We start from the raw sequence: 18,924 nt of genomic DNA on the forward strand, positions 1-18,924 counted from the left end.
CTCAGAGACACAGAGACTCAGAGACTCAGAGACACGGAGACACAGAGACTCAGAGACACGGAGACACGGAGACTCGGAGACACGGAGAAACGGAGACACGGAGACACGGAGACACAGAAACACAGAGACACAGAGACTCAGAGACACAGAGACTCAGAGTCACAGAGACACAGTGACTCGGAGACTCGGAGTCACGGAGACACGGAGACAGAGAGACTCAGAGACACAGAGACACTGAGACTTGGAGACGCGGAGACACGGAGACACAGAGCCACAGAGACTCGAAGACACGGAGACTCAGAGACACAGAGACACAGAGACTCAGAGACACGGAGACACGGAGACACGGAGACTCGGAGACGCGGAGACGCGGAGACATGGAGACTCAGAGACACAGAGACTCGGAGACTCAGAGACACAGAGACTCAGAGACTCAGAGACACGGAGACATGGAGACTCAGAGACACAGAGAGTCGGAGACTCAGAGACACAGAGACTCGGAGACTCAGAGACTCAGAGACACAGAGACTCGGAAACTCAGAGACACAGAGACTCGGAGACTCGGAGAGGCGGAGACACGGAGACACGGAGACATGGAGACGCAGAGACTCAGAGACACAGAGACACAGAGACTCGGAGACTCGGAGACACAGAGACACAGAGACTCAGAGATACAGAGACTCGGAGACACAGAGACACAGAGACTCGGAGACTCAAAGACACAGAGACAGAGAGACTCAGAGATACAGAGACTCAGAGACACAGAGACACAGAGACACAGAGACTCGGAGACTCGGAGACACAGAGACAAAGAGACTCGGAAACTTGGAGACACGGAGACACGGAGACACAGAGTCTCAGAGGCACAGAGACTCAGAGACACAGAGACAGAGACACAGAGAGACAGAGACTCGGAGGAATGGAGACACGGAGACACAGAGACTCAGAGACACAGAGACTCAAAGACACAGAGACAGAGAGACTCAGAGACGCAGAGACTCAGAGACACAGAGACACAGAGAGACAGAGACTCGGAGACTCGGAGACGCGGAGACACGGAGGCACGGAGACTCAGAGACTCAGAGACACAGACTCAGAGACACAGAGACACAGAGAGACAGAGACTCGGAGACACGGAGAAACGGAGACACAGAGACTCAGAGACACAGACACTCAGAGACACAGAGACACAGAGACTCGGAGACGCGGAAACACGGAGACACGGAGACACGGAGACTCAGAGACACAGAGACACAGAGACTCAGAGACACAGAGTCTCGGAGACTTGGAGACTCGGAGACACGGAGACTCGGAGATTCGAAGACTCGGAGACACGGAGACACAGAGTCTCAGATACACAGAGACACAGAGACTCAGAAACTCAGAGACTCGGAGACGCGGAGACACGGAGACACGGAGACGCAGAGACACAGAGGCTCAGAGACACAGTGACTCAGAGTCTCAGAGACGCAGAGACACGGAGACACAGGGACTCAGAGACACAGAGTCTCACAGACTCAGAGACGCGTAGACATGGAGACTCGGAGACAAGGAGACTCAGAGACACAGAGACTCAGAGACACAGGGACTCAGAGAGTCAGAGACTCAGAGACGCGGAGACTCAGAGACTCAGAGATGCGGAGACTCAGAGAGAGAGAGACTCGGAGACTCGCAGACGCGGAGACACGGAGACACGGAGACACGGAGACTCAGAGACACAGAGACACAGAGACACTGAGAGACAGAGACTCGGAGAAACGGAGACACGGAGACACAGAGACTCAGAGACACAGAGACTCAGAGACACAGAGACAGAGAGACTCAGAGACGCAGAGACTCAGAGACACAGAGACACAGAGACTCGGAGACTCGGAGACTCGGAGACGCGGAGACACGGAGTCACGGAGACTCAGAGACTCAGAGACACAGACTCAGAGACACAGAGACACAGAGAGATAGAGACTCGGAGACACGGAAACACGGAGACACGGAGACACGGAGACTCAGAGACACAGAGACTCAGAGACACAGAGACACGGAGACACAGAGACTCAGAGAAACAGAGACTCAGAGACACAGAGACTCGGAGACTCGGAGACGCGGAAACACGGAGACACGGAGACACGGAGACACAGAAACACAGAGACACAGAGACTCAGAGACACAGAGACTCGGAGACTCGGAGACTCGGAGACACGGAGACACAGAGACTCAGACACACAGAGACACAGAGACTCAGAGACACAGAGACTCGGAGACTCAGAGACGCGGAGACACGGAGACACGGAGACACGGAGACGTGGAGACGCGGAGACACGGAGACACAGAGACTCATAGACTCAGAGACTCAGAGACGCGGAGACACGGAGACACGGAGACACAGAGACACAGAGACTCAGAGACTCAGAGACGCGGAGACTCAGAGAGACAGAGACTCAGAGACGCAGGGAGACGGAGACACAGAGACACAGAGACGCAGAGAGACGGAGACACATAGACTCAGAGACACAGGGACTCAGAGACACAGAGACACAGAGACTCAGAGACTCAGAGACGCAGAGACTCGGAGACACAGAGACTCTGAGACACAGAGACACAGAGACTCAGAGACACAGAGACTCGGAGATACAGAGACACAGAGACTCGGAGACTCGGAGACGCGGAAACACGGAGACACGGAGACACGGAGACACGGAGACTCAGAGATGCGGAGACTCAGACAGAGAGAGACTCGGAGACTCGGAGACTCGGAGAAGCGGAGACACGGAGACACGGAGACTCAGAGACACAGATACACAGAGACACAGAGACTCAGAGACGCGGGGACTCAGAGACACTGAGAGACAGAGACTCGGAGAAACGGAGACACGGAGACATAGAGACTCAGAGATACAGAGACTCGGAGACACAGAGACAGAGAGACTCAGAGACGCAGAGACTCAGAGACATAGAGACACAGAGACACAGAGAGACAGAGACTCGGAGACTCGGAGACGCGGAGACACGGAGACACGGAGACTCAGAGACACAGAGACACAGAGACTAAGAGACACGGAGACACGGAGACACGGAGACACAGGGACTCGGAGACACAGAGACACAGAGACTCAGAGACACAGAGACACAGTGACACATAGACTCATAGACGCAGAGACTCAGAGACACAGAGAAACAGAGAGACAGAGACTCGAAGACTCGGAGACGCGGAGACACGGAGACACGGAGACTCAGAGACTCAGAGACACAGACTCAGAGACACAGAGACACAGAGACACAGAGAGACAGAGACTCAGAGACACGGAGAAACGGAGGCACAGAGACTCAGAGACACAGAGACACAGAGACTCAGGGACGCAGAGACACGGAGACACAGAGACACAGAGACTCAGAGACACAGAGACTCAGAGACACAGAGACTCAGAGACTCAGAGACTCAGAGACTCAGAGACGCGGAGACTCAGAGACACAGAGAGACAGAGACTCGGGGACTCGGAGACGCGGAGACACGGAGACACGGAGACACAGAGACTCAGAGACACAGAGACACAGAGACACTGAGAGACAGAGACTCGGAGAAACGGAGATACGGAGACACAGAGACTCAGAGACACATAGACTCAGAGACACAGAGACAGAGAGACTCAGAGACGCAGACACTCAGAGACACAGAGACACAGAGAGACAGAGACTCGGAGACTCGGAGACTCGGAGACGCGGAGACACGGAGACACGGAGACTCAGAGACTCAGAGACACAGAGACACAGAGACTCAGAGACACAGAGACTCGGAGACACTCGGAGACTCGGAGACTGGGAGACGCGGAGACACTGAGACACGGAGACTCGGAGAGACGGAGACACAGAGATTCAGAGACACAGAGACACAGAGACTCAGAGTCACAGAGACACAGAGACTCGGAGACTCGGAGTCACGGAGACACGGAGACACAGAGACTCAGAGACACAGAGACACTGAGACTCAGAGACTCGGAGACTCGGAGACGCGGAGACACGGAGACACAGAGACTCAGAGACACAGAGACTCAGAGACACAGAGACTCAGAGACTCAGAGACACAGAGACACAGAGACTCGAAGACACGCAGACTCAGAGACACAGAGACACAGAGACTCAGAGACACGGAGACACGGAGACTCGGAGACGCGGCGACGCGGAGACACGGAGACACAGAGACTCAGAGACACAGAGACTCAGAGACACAGAGACACAGAGACTAGGAGACTCAGAGACACAGAGACTCGGAGACGCGGAGAAACGGAGGCATGGAGACACAGAGACACAGAGACACAGAGACACAGAGACTCGGAGACTCGGAGACACGGAGACACAGAGACTCAGAGACACAGAGACTCAGAGACTCAGAGACACTGAGACTTGGAGACGCGGAGACACGGAGACACAGAGACTCAGAGACTCAGAGACACAGAGACTCGGAGACTCGGAGACTTGGAGACTCGGAGAAGCGGAGACACGGAGACATGGAGACTCAGAGACACAGAGAGTCGGAGACTCAGAGACACAGAGACTCGGAGACTCAGAGACTCAGAGACACAGAGACTCGGAAACTCAGAGACACAGAGACTCGGAGACTCGGAGAGGCGGAGACACGGAGACACGGAGACATGGAGACGCAGAGACTCAGAGACACAGAGACACAGAGACTCGGAGACTCGGAGACACGGAGACGCGGGGACATGGAGACACAGAGACACAGAGACACAGAGACACAGAGACTCGGAAACTTGGAGACACGGAGACACGGAGACACAGAGTCTCAGAGGCACAGAGACTCAGAGACACAGAGACAGAGACACAGAGTCTCACAGACTCAGAGACGCGTAGACATGGAGACTCGGAGACAAGGAGACTCAGAGACACAGAGACTCAGAGACACAGAGACTCAGAGAGTCAGAGACTCAGAGACGCGGAGACTCAGAGACTCAGAGACACGGAGACACGGAGACTCGGAGACACGGAGAAACGGAGACACGGAGACACGGAGACACAGAAACACAGAGACACAGAGACTCAGAGACACAGAGACTCGGAGACTCGGAGACTCGGAGACACGGAGACTCAGAGACTCAGACACACAGAGACACAGAGACTCAGAGACACAGAGACTCGGAGACTCAGAGACGCGGAGACACGGAGACACGGAGACGTGGAGACGCGGAGACACGGAGACACAGAGACTCATAGACACAGAGACTCAGAGACTCAGAGACGCGGAGACACGGAGACACGGAGACACAGAGACACAGAGACTCAGAGACACAGAGACTCAGAGACTCAGAGACGCGGAGACTCAGAGAGACAGAGACTCAGAGACGCAGGGAGACGGAGACACAGAGACACAGAGACGCAGAGAGACGGAGACACATAGACTCAGAGACACAGAGACTCAGAGACACAGAGACACAGAGACTCAGAGACTCAGAGACGCAGAGACTCGGAGATACAGAGACTCTGAGACACAGAGACACAGAGACTCAGAGAACCAGAGACTCAGAGACTCAGAGAAACAGAGACTCAGAGACTCAGAGACGCGGAGACACGGAGACACAGAGACACGGAGACACAGAGACTCAGAGACTCGAAGACACGGAGACTCAGAGACACAGAGACTCAGAGACGCGGAGACACGGAGACACGGAGACCCAGAGACACAGAGACTCAGAGACACAGAGATTCAGAGACTCAGAGTCTCAGAGACTCAGAGACGCGGAGACTCAGAGAGACAGAGACTCAGTGACGCAGGGAGACGGAGACACAGAGACACAGAGACTCAGAGACTCGAAGACACGGAGACTCAGAGACACAGAGACTCAGAGACACGGAGAAACGGAGACTCGGAGACGCGGAGACGCGGAGACACGGAGACACAGAGACTCAGAGACACAGAGACACAGACTCAGAGACACAGAGACTCGGAGACACAGAGACACAGAGACTCGGAGACTCGGAGACACAGAGACACAGAGACTCGGAAACTTGGAGACACGGAGACACGGAGACAAAGAGTCGCAGAGACACAGAGACTCAGAGACACGGAGACACGGAGACTCGGAGACGCGGAGACGCGGAGACACGGAGACACAGAGACTCAGAGACACAGAGACACAGACTCAGAGACACAGAGACTCGGAGACACAGAGACACAGAGACTCGGAGACTCGGAGACTCGGAGACGCGGAGACACGGAGACACAGAGACTCAGAGACACAGAGACTCAGAGACACAGAGACTCAGAGACTCAGAGACACAGAGACTCAGAGACTCGGAGACTCGGAGACTCGGAGACGCGGAGACACGGAGACACAGAGACTCAGAGACACAGAGACTCAGAGACACAGAGACTCAGAGACTCAGAGACACGGAGACACAGAGACTCGAAGACACGGAGACTCAGAGACACAGAGACACAGAGACTCAGAGACACGGAGACACGGAGACTCGGAGACACGGAGAAACGGAGACACGGAGACACGGAGACACAGAAACACAGAGACACAGAGACTCAGAGACACAGAGACTCGGAGACTCGGAGACTCGGAGACTCAGAGACTCAGACACACAGAGACACAGAGACTCAGAGACACAGAGACTCGGAGACTCAGAGACGCGGAGACACGGAGACACGGAGACACGGAGACGTGGAGACGCGGAGACACGGAGACACAGAGACTCATAGACACAGAGACTCAGAGACTCAGAGACGCGGAGACACGGAGACACGGAGACACAGAGACACAGAGACTCAGAGACACAGAGACTCAGAGACTCAGAGACGCGGAGACTCAGAGAGACAGAGACTCAGAGACGCAGGGAGACGGAGACACAGAGACACAGAGACGCAGAGAGACGGAGACACATAGACTCAGAGACACAGAGACTCAGAGACACAGAGACACAGAGACTCAGAGACTCAGAGACGCAGAGACTCGGAGATACAGAGACTCTGAGACACAGAGACACAGAGACTCAGAGAAACAGAGACTCAGAGACTCAGAGAAACAGAGACTCAGAGACTCAGAGACGCGGAGACACGGAGACACAGAGACACGGAGACACAGAGACTCAGAGACACAGAGACTCAGAGACACAGAGACGCAGAGACTCAGAGACGCGGAGACACGGAGACACGGAGACCCAGAGACACAGAGACTCAGAGACACAGAGATTCAGAGACTCAGAGTCTCAGAGACTCAGAGACGCGGAGACTCAGAGAGACAGAGACTCAGAGACGCAGGGAGACGGAGACACAGAGACACAGAGACTCAGAGACTCGAAGACACGGAGACTCAGAGACACAGAGACTCAGAGACACGGAGACACGGAGACTCGGAGACGCGGAGACGCGGAGACACGGAGACACAGAGACTCAGAGACACAGAGACACAGACTCAGAGACACAGAGACTCGGAGACACAGAGACTCGGAGACTCGGAGACTCGGAGACACAGAGACACAGAGACTCGGAAACTTGGAGACACGGAGACACGGAGACAAAGAGTCTCAGAGACACAGAGACTCAGAGACACGGAGACACGGAGACTCGGAGACGCGGAGACGCGGAGACACGGAGACACAGAGACTCAGAGACACAGAGACACAGACTCAGAGACACAGAGACTCGGAGACACAGAGACACAGAGACTCGGAGACTCGGAGACACAGAGACACAGAGACTCAGAGACTCGGAGACTCGGAGACTCGGAGACGCGGAGACACGGAGACACAGAGACTCAGAGACACAGAGATTCAGAGACACAGAGACTCAGAGACTCAGAGACACGGAGACACAGAGACTCGAAGACACGGAGACTCAGAGACACAGAGACACAGAGACTCAGAGACACGGAGACACGGAGACTCGGAGACACGGAGAAACGGAGACACGGAGACACAGAAACACAGAGACACAGAGACTCAGAGACACAGAGACTCGGAGACTCGGAGACTCGGAGACACGGAGACTCAGAGACTCAGACACACAGAGACACAGAGACTCAGAGACACAGAGACTCGGAGACTCAGAGACGCGGAGACACGGAGACACGGAGACACGGAGACGTGGAGACGCGGAGACACGGAGACACAGAGACTCATAGACACAGAGACTCAGAGACTCAGAGACGCGGAGACACGGAGACACGGAGACACAGAGACACAGAGACTCAGAGACACAGAGACTCAGAGACTCAGAGACGCGGAGACTCAGAGAGACAGAGACTCAGAGACGCAGGGAGACGGAGACACAGAGACACAGAGACGCAGAGAGACGGAGACACATAGACTCAGAGACACAGAGACTCAGAGACACAGAGACACAGAGACTCAGAGACTCAGAGACGCAGAGACTCGGAGATACAGAGACTCTGAGACACAGAGACACAGAGACTCAGAGAAACAGAGACTCAGAGACTCAGAGAAACAGAGACTCAGAGACTCAGAGACGCGGAGACACGGAGACACAGAGACACGGAGACACAGAGACTCAGAGACACAGAGACTCAGAGACACAGAGACGCAGAGACTCAGAGACGCGGAGACACGGAGACACGGAGACCCAGAGACACAGAGACTCAGAGACACAGAGATTCAGAGACTCAGAGTCTCAGAGACTCAGAGACGCGGAGACTCAGAGAGACAGAGACTCAGAGACGCAGGGAGACGGAGACACAGAGACACAGAGACTCAGAGACTCGAAGACACGGAGACTCAGAGACACAGAGACTCAGAGACACGGAGACACGGAGACTCGGAGACGCGGAGACGCGGAGAAACGGAGACACAGAGACTCAGAGACACAGAGACTCAGAGACACAGAGACACAGAGACTAGGAGACTCAGAGACACAGAGACTCGGATACGCGGAGGCACGGAGACATGGTGACTCAGAGACACAGAGACTCAGAGACTCGGAGACTCGGAGACTCGGAGACGCGGAGACACGGAGACATGGAGACACAGAGACTCAGAGACACAGAGACTCAGAGACACAGAGACTCGAAGACACGGAGACTCAGAGACACAGAGACTCGGATACGCGGAGACACGGAGACATGGAGACTCAGAGACACAGAGACTCAGAGACTCGGAGACTCGGAGACTCGGAGACGCGGAGACACGGAGACACAGAGACTCAGAGACACAGAGACTCAGAGACACAGAGACTCAGAGACTCAGAGACACGGAGACACAGAGACTCGAAGACACGGAGACTCAGAGACACAGAGACACAGAGATTCAGAGACACGGAGACACGGAGACTCGGAGACACGGAGAAACGGAGACACAGAGACTCAGAGACACAGAGACACAGAGACTCAGAGACGCAGAGACACGGAGACACAGAGACACAGAGACTCAGAGACACAGAGACTCAGAGACAAAGAGACTCAGAGACTCAGAGACTCAGAGACGCGGAGACTCAGAGACACAGAGAGACAGAGACTCGGAGTCTCGGAGACGCGGAGACACGGAGACACGGAGACACAGAGACTCAGAGACACAGAGACACTGAGAGACAGAGACTCTGAGAAACGGAGACACGGAGACACAGAGACTCAGAGACACAGAGACTCAGAGACACAGAGACAGAGAGACTCAGAGACGCAGACACTCAGAGACACAGAGACACAGAGAGACAGAGACTCGGAGACTCGGAGACGCGGAGACACGGAGACACGGAGACTCAGAGACTCAGAGACTCAGAGACACAGAGACACAGAGACTCAGAGACACAGAGACTCGGAGACTCGGAGACACAGAGACACAGAGACTCGGAAACTTGGAGACACGGAGACACGGAGACATGGAGAGACAGAGACTCGGAGACTCAGAGACGCGCAGACACGGAGACGCGGAGACACGGAGACTCAGAGACACAGAGACTCAGAGACACAGCGACTCAGAGACTCAGAGATGCGGAGACTCAGAGACTCAGAGATGCGGAGACTCAGAGAGAGAGAGACTCGGAGACTCGGAGACTCGGAGACTCGGAGACGCGGAGACACGGAGACTCAGAGACACAGATACACAGAGACACAGAGACTCAGAGACGCGGGGACTCAGAGACACTGAGAGACAGAAACTCGGAGAAACGGAGACACGGAGACATAGATACTCAGAGATACAGAGACTCGGAGACACAGAGACAGAGAGACTCAGAGACGCAGAGACTCAGAGACATAGAGACACAGAGACACAGAGAGAAAGAGACTCGGAGACTCGGAGACGCGGAGACACGGAGACTCAGAGACACAGAGACACAGAGACTAAGAGACACGGAGACACGGAGACACAGGGACTCGGAGACACAGAGACACAGAGACTCAGAGACACAGAGACTCAGTGACACAGAGACTCAGAGACGCAGAGACTCAGAGACACAGAGAAACAGAGAGACAGAGACTCGGAGACTCGGAGACGCGGAGACACGGAGACTCAGAGACTCAGAGACACAGACTCAGAGACACAGAGACACAGAGACACAGAGAGACAGAGACTCGGAGACACGGAGAAACGGAGACACAGAGACTCAGAGACACAGAGACACAGAGACTCAGAGACGCAGAGACACGGAGACACAGAGACACAGAGACTCAGAGACACAGAGACTCAGAGACACAGAGACTCAGAGACTCAGAGACTCAGAGACGCGGAGACTCAGAGACACAGAGAGACAGAGACTCGGAGTCTCGGAGACGCGGAGACACGGAGACACAGAGACTCAGAGACACAGAGACACAGAGACACTGAGAGACAGAGACTCTGAGAAACGGAGACACGGAGACACAGAGACTCAGAGACACAGAGACTCAGAGACACAGAGACAGAGAGACTCAGAGACGCAGACACTCAGAGACACAGAGACACAGAGAGACAGAGACTCGGAGACTCGGAGACGCGGAGACACGGAGACACGGAGACTCAGAGACTCAGAGACTCAGAGACACAGAGACACAGAGAATCAGAGACACAGAGACTCGGAGACTCAGAGACACAGAGACTCGGAGATACAGAGACACAGAGACTCGGAGACTCGGAGACGCGGAAACACGGAGACACGGAGACACGGAGACACGGAGACTCAGAGATGCGGAGACTCAGACAGAGAGAGACTCGGAGACTCGGAGACTCGGAGAAGCGGAGACACGGAGACACGGAGACTCAGAGACACAGATACACAGAGACACAGAGACTCAGAGACGCGGGGACTCAGAGACACTGAGAGACAGAGACTCGGAGAAACGGAGACACGGAGACATAGAGACTCAGAGATACAGAGACTCGGAGACACAGAGACAGAGAGACTCAGAGATGCAGAGACTCAGAGACATAGAGACACAGAGACACAGAGAGACAGAGACTCGGAGACTCGGAGACTCGGAGACGCGGAGACACGGAGACACGGAGACTCAGAGACACAGAGACACAGAGACTAAGAGACACGGAGACACGGAGACACGGAGACACAGGGACTCAGAGACACAGAGACACAGAGACTTAGAGACACAGAGACTCAGTGACACAGAGACTCAGAGACGCAGAGACTCAGAGACACAGAGAAACAGAGACACAGAGACTCGGAGACTCGGAGACGCGGAGACACGGAGACACGGAGACTCAGAGACTCAGAAACACAGACTCAGAGACACAGAGACACAGAGACACAGAGAGACAGAGACTCGGAGACACGGAGAAACGGAGACACAGAGACTCAGAGACACAGAGACACAGAGACTCAGGGACGCAGAGACACGGAGACACAGAGACACAGAGACTCAGAGACACAGAGACTCAGAGACACAGAGACTCAGAGACTCAGAGACTCAGAGACGCGGAGACTCAGAGACACAGAGAGACAGAGACTCGGGGACTCGGAGACGCGGAGACACGGAGACACGGAGACACAGAGACTCAGAGACACAGAGACACAGAGACACTGAGAGACAGAGACTCGGAGAAACGGAGACACGGAGACACAGAGACTCAGAGACACATAGACTCAGAGACACAGAGACAGAGAGACTCAGAGACGCAGACACTCAGAGACACAGAGACACAGAGAGACAGAGACTCGGAGACTCGGAGACTCGGAGACGCGGAGACACGGAGACACGGAGACTCAGAGACTCAGAGACACAGAGACACAGAGACTCAGAGACACAGAGACTCGGAGACACAGACACTTGGAGACTCGGAGACTGGGAGACGCGGAGACACTGAGACACGGAGACTCGGAGAGACGGAGACACAGAGATTCAGAGACACAGAGACACAGAGACTCAGAGTCACAGAGACACAGAGACTCGGAGACTCGGAGTCACGGAGACACGGAGACACAGAGACTCAGAGACACAGAGACACTGAGACTCAGAGACTCGGAGACTCGGAGACGCGGAGACACGGAGACACAGAGACTCAGAGACACAGAGACTCAGAGACACAGAGACTCAGAGACTCAGAGACACAGAGACACAGAGACTCGAAGACACGCAGACTCAGAGACACAGAGACACAGAGACTCAGAGACACAGAGACACGGAGACTCGGAGAGGCGGCGACGCGGAGACACGGAGACACAGAGACTCAGAGACACAGAGACTCAGAGACACAGAGACACAGAGACTAGGAGACTCAGAGACACAGAGACTCGGAGACGCGGAGAAACGGAGGCATGGAGACACAGAGACACAGAGACACAGAGACTCGGAGACTCGGAGACACAGAGACTTGGAGACTCGGAGACGCGGAGACACGGAGACATGGAGACTCAGAGACACAGAGACTCGGAGACTCAGAGACACAGAGACTCGGAGACTCAGAGACTCAGAGACACAGAGACACAGAGACTCGGAGACTCAGAGACACAAAGGCTCGGAGACTCAGAGAGGCGGAGACACGGAGACACGGAGACACAGAGACTCATAGACACAGAGACTCAGAGACTCAGAGACGCGGAGACACGGAGACACGGAGACACAGAGACACAGAGACTCAGAGACACAGAGACTCAGAGACTCAGAGACGCGGAGACTCAGAGAGACAGAGACTCAGAGACGCAGGGAGACGGAGACACAGAGACACAGAGACGCAGAGAGACGGAGACACATAGACTCAGAGACACAGAGACTCAGAGACACAGAGACACAGAGACTCAGAGACTCAGAGACGCAGAGACTCGGAGATACAGAGACTCTGAGACACAGAGACACAGAGACTCAGAGAAACAGAGACTCAGAGACTCAGAGAAACAGAGACTCAGAGACTCAGAGACGCGGAGACACGGAGACACAGAGACACGGAGACACAGAGACTCAGAGACACAGAGACTCAGAGACACAGAGACGCAGAGACTCAGAGACGCGGAGACACGGAGACCCAGAGACACAGAGACTCAGAGACACAGAGATTCAGAGACTCAGAGTCTCAGAGACTCAGAGACGCGGAGACTCAGAGAGACAGAGACTCAGAGACGCAGGGAGACGGAGACACAGAGACACAGAGACTCAGAGACTCGAAGACACGGAGACTCAGAGACACAGAGACTCAGAGACACGGAGACACGGAGACTCGGAGACGCGGAGACGCGGAGAAACGGAGACACAGAGACTCAGAGACACAGAGACTCAGAGACACAGAGACACAGAGACTAGGAGACTCAGAGACACAGAGACTCGGATACGCGGAGACACGGAGACATGGAGACTCAGAGACACAGAGACTCAGAGACTCGGAGACTCGGAGACTCGGAGACGCGGAGACACGGAGACACAGAGACTCAGAGACACAGAGACTCAGAGACACAGAGACTCAGAGACTCAGAGACACGGAGACACAGAGACTCGAAGACACGGAGACTCAGAGACACAGAGACACAGAGATTCAGAGACACGGAGACACGGAGACTCGGAGACACGGAGAAACGGAGACACAGAGACTCAGAGACACAGAGACACAGAGACTCAGAGACGCAGAGACACGGAGACACAGAGACACAGAGACTCAGAGACACAGAGACTCAGAGACAAAGAGACTCAGAGACTCAGAGACTCAGAGACGCGGAGACTCAGAGACACAGAGAGACAGAGACTCGGAGTCTCGGAGACGCGGAGACACGGAGACACGGAGACACAGAGACTCAGAGACACAGAGACACTGAGAGACAGAGACTCTGAGAAACGGAGACACGGAGACACAGAGACTCAGAGACACAGAGACTCAGAGACACAGAGACAGAGAGACTCAGAGACGCAGACACTCAGAGACACAGAGACACAGAGAGACAGAGACTCGGAGACTCGGAGACGCGGAGACACGGAGACACGGAGACTCAGAGACTCAGAGACTCAGAGACACAGAGACACAGAGACACAGAGACTCGGAGACTCGGAGACACAGAGACACAGAGACTCGGAAACTTGGAGACACGGAGACACGGAGACATGGAGAGACAGAGACTCGGAGACTCAGAGACGCGCAGACACGGAGACGCGGAGACACGGAGACTCAGAGACACAGAGACTCAGAGACACAGCGACTCAGAGACTCAGAGATGCGGAGACTCAGAGACTCAGAGATGCGGAGACTCAGAGAGAGAGAGACTCGGAGACTCGGAGACTCGGAGACGCGGAGACACGGAGACTCAGAGACACAGATACACAGAGACACAGAGACTCAGAGACGCGGGGACTCAGAGACACTGAGAGACAGAGACTCGGAGAAACGGAGACACGGAGACATAGAGACTCAGAGATACAGAGACTCGGAGACACAGAGACAGAGAGACTCAGAGACGCAGAGACTCAGAGACATAGAGACACAGAGACACAGAGAGAAAGAGACTCGGAGACTCGGAGACTCGGAGACGCGGAGACACGGAGACTCAGAGACACAGAGACACAGAGACTAAGAGACACGGAGACACGGAGACACAGGGACTCGGAGACACAGAGACACAGAGACTCAGAGACACAGAGACTCAGTGACACAGAGACTCAGAGACGCAGAGACTCAGAGACACAGAGAAACAGAGAGACAGAGACTCGGAGACTCGGAGACGCGGAGACACGGAGACACGGAGACACGGAGACTCAGAGACACAGACTCAGAGACACAGAGACACAGAGACACAGAGAGACAGAGACTCGGAGACACGGAGAAACGGAGACACAGAGACTCAGAGACACAGAGACACAGAGACTCAGAGACGCAGAGACACGGAGACACGGAGACACGGAGACACGGAGACTCAGAGACTCAGAGACACAGACTCAGAGACACAGAGACACAGAGACACAGAGAGACAGAGACTCGGAGACACGGAGAAACGGAGACACAGAGACTCAGAGACACAGAGACACAGAGACTCAGAGACGCAGAGACACGGAGACACAGAGACACAGAGACTCAGAGACACAGAGACTCAGAGACACAGAGACTCAGAGACTCAGAGACTCAGAGACGCGGAGACTCAGAGACACAGAGAGACAGAGACTCGGAGTCTCGGAGACGCGGAGACACGGAGACACAGAGACTCAGAGACACAGAGACACAGAGACACTGAGAGACAGAGACTCTGAGAAACGGAGACACGGAGACACAGAGACTCAGAGACACAGAGACTCAGAGACACAGAGACAGAGAGACTCAGAGACGCAGACACTCAGAGACACAGAGACACAGAGAGACAGAGACTCGGAGACTCGGAGACGCGGAGACACGGAGACACGGAGACTCAGAGACTCAGAGACTCAGAGACACAGAGACACATAGAATCAGAGACACAGAGACTCGGAGACTCGGAGTCACAGAGACACAGAGACTCAGAGACACAGAGACTCGGAGACGCGGAAACACGGAGACACGGAGACACGGAGACACGGAGACTCAGAGATGCGGAGACTCAGACAGAGAGAGACTCGGAGACTCGGAGACTCGGAGAAGCGGAGACACGGAGACACGGAGACTCAGAGACACAGATACACAGAGACACAGAGACTCAGAGACGCGGGGACTCAGAGACACTGAGAGACAGAGACTCGGAGAAACGGAGACACGGAGACATAGAGACTCAGAGATACAGAGACTCGGAGACACAGAGACAGAGAGACTCAGAGATGCAGAGACTCAGAGACATAGAGACACAGAGACACAGAGAGACAGAGACTCGGAGACTCGGAGACTCGGAGACGCGGAGACACGGAGACACGGAGACTCAGAGACACAGAGACACAGAGACTAAGAGACACGGAGACACGGAGACACGGAGACACAGGGACTCAGAGACACAGAGACACAGAGACTCAGAGACACAGAGACTCAGTGACACAGAGACTCAGAGACGCAGAGACTCAGAGACACAGAGAAACAGAGAGACAGAGACTCGGAGACTCGGAGACGCGGAGACACGGAGACACGGAGACTCAGAGACTCAGAGACACAGAGACACAGAGACTCAGGGACGCAGAGACACGGAGACACAGAGACACAGAGACTCAGAGACACAGAGACTCAGAGACACAGAGACTCAGAGACTCAGAGACTCAGAGACGCGGAGACTCAGAGACACAGAGAGACAGAGACTCGGGGACTCGGAGACGCGGAGACACGGAGACACGGAGACACAGAGACTCAGAGACACAGAGACACAGAGACACTGAGAGACAGAGACTCGGAGAAACGGAGACACGGAGACACAGAGACTCAGAGACACATAGACTCAGAGACACAGAGACAGAGAGACTCAGAGACGCAGACACTCAGAGACACAGAGACACAGAGAGACAGAGACTCGGAGACTCGGAGACTCGGAGACGCGGAGACACGGAGACACGGAGACTCAGAGACTCAGAGACACAGAGACACAGAGACTCAGAGACACAGAGACTCGGAGACACAGACACTTGGAGACTCGGAGACTGGGAGACGCGGAGACACTGAGACACGGAGACTCGGAGAGACGGAGACACAGAGATTCAGAGACACAGAGACACAGAGACTCAGAGTCACAGAGACACAGAGACTCGGAGACTCGGAGTCACGGAGACACGGAGACACAGAGACTCAGAGACACAGAGACACTGAGACTCAGAGACTCGGAGACTCGGAGACGCGGAGACATGGAGACACAGAGACTCAGAGACACAGAGACTCAGAGACACAGAGACTCAGAGACTCAGAGACACAGAGACACAGAGACTCGAAGACACGCAGACTCAGAGACACAGAGACACAGAGAATAAGAGACACAGAGACACGGAGACTCGGAGAGGCGGCGACGCGGAGACACGGAGACACAGAGACTCAGAGACACAGAGACTCAGAGACACAGAGACACAGAGACTAGGAGACTCAGAGACACAGAGACTCGGAGACGCGGAGAAACGGAGGCATGGAGACACAGAGACACAGAGACACAGAGACTCGGAGACTCGGAGACACAGAGACTTGGAGACTCGGAGACGCGGAGACACGGAGACATGGAGACTCAGAGACACAGAGACTCGGAGACTCAGAGACACAGAGACTCGGAGACTCAGAGACTCAGAGACACAGAGACACAGAGACTCGGAGACTCAGAGACACAAAGACTCGGAGACTCAGAGAGGCGGAGACACGGAGACACGGAGACACAGAGACTCATAGACACAGAGACTCAGAGACTCAGAGACGCGGAGACACGGAGACACGGAGACACAGAGACACAGAGACTCAGAGACACAGAGACTCAGAGACTCAGAGACGCGGAGACTCAGAGAGACAGAGACTCAGAGACGCAGGGAGACGGAGACACAGAGACACAGAGACGCAGAGAGACGGAGACACATAGACTCAGAGACACAGAGACTCAGAGACACAGAGACACAGAGACTCAGAGACTCAGAGACGCAGAGACTCGGAGATACAGAGACTCTGAGACACAGAGACACAGAGACTCAGAGAAACAGAGACTCAGAGACTCAGAGAAACAGAGACTCAGAGACTCAGAGACGCGGAGACACGGAGACACAGAGACACGGAGACACAGAGACTCAGAGACACAGAGACTCAGAGACACAGAGACGCAGAGATTCAGAGACGCGGAGACACGGAGACACGGAGACCCAGAGACACAGAGACTCAGAGACACAGAGATTCAGAGACTCAGAGTCTCAGAGACTCAGAGACGCGGAGACTCAGAGAGACAGAGACTCAGAGACGCAGGGAGACGGAGACACAGAGACACAGAGACTCAGAGACTCGAAGACACGGAGACTCAGAGACACAGAGACTCAGAGACTCGAAGACACGGAGACTCGGAGACGCGGAGACGCGGAGACACGGAGACACAGAGACTCAGAGACACAGAGACTCAGAGACACAGAGACACAGAGACTAGGAGACTCAGAGACACAGAGACTCGGATACGCGGAGACACGGAGACATGGAGACTCAGAGACACAGAGACTCAGAGACTCGGAGACTCGGAGACTCGGAGACGCGGAGACACGGAGACACAGAGACTCAGAGACACAGAGACTCAGAGACACAGAGACTCAGAGACTCAGAGACTCAGAGACACGGAGACACAGAGACTCGAAGACACGGAGTCTCAGAGACACAGAGACACAGAGATTCAGAGACACGGAGACACGGAGACTCGGAGACACGGAGAAACGGAGACACAGAGACTCAGAGACACAGAGACACAGAGACTCAGAGACGCAGAGACACGGAGACACAGAGACACAGAGACTCAGAGACACAGAGACTCAGAGACAAAGAGACTCAGAGACTCAGAGACTCAGAGACGCGGAGACTCAGAGACACAGAGAGACAGAGACTCGGAGTCTCGGAGACGCGGAGACACGGAGACACGGAGACACAGAGACTCAGAGACACAGAGACACA

This window comes from Carcharhinus amblyrhynchos, unplaced genomic scaffold (assembly GCF_965287045.1).
Source record: "Carcharhinus amblyrhynchos unplaced genomic scaffold, sCarAmb.v2.hapA chromosome_155, whole genome shotgun sequence".
Classification (NCBI taxonomy): Eukaryota; Metazoa; Chordata; class Chondrichthyes; order Carcharhiniformes; family Carcharhinidae; genus Carcharhinus; species Carcharhinus amblyrhynchos.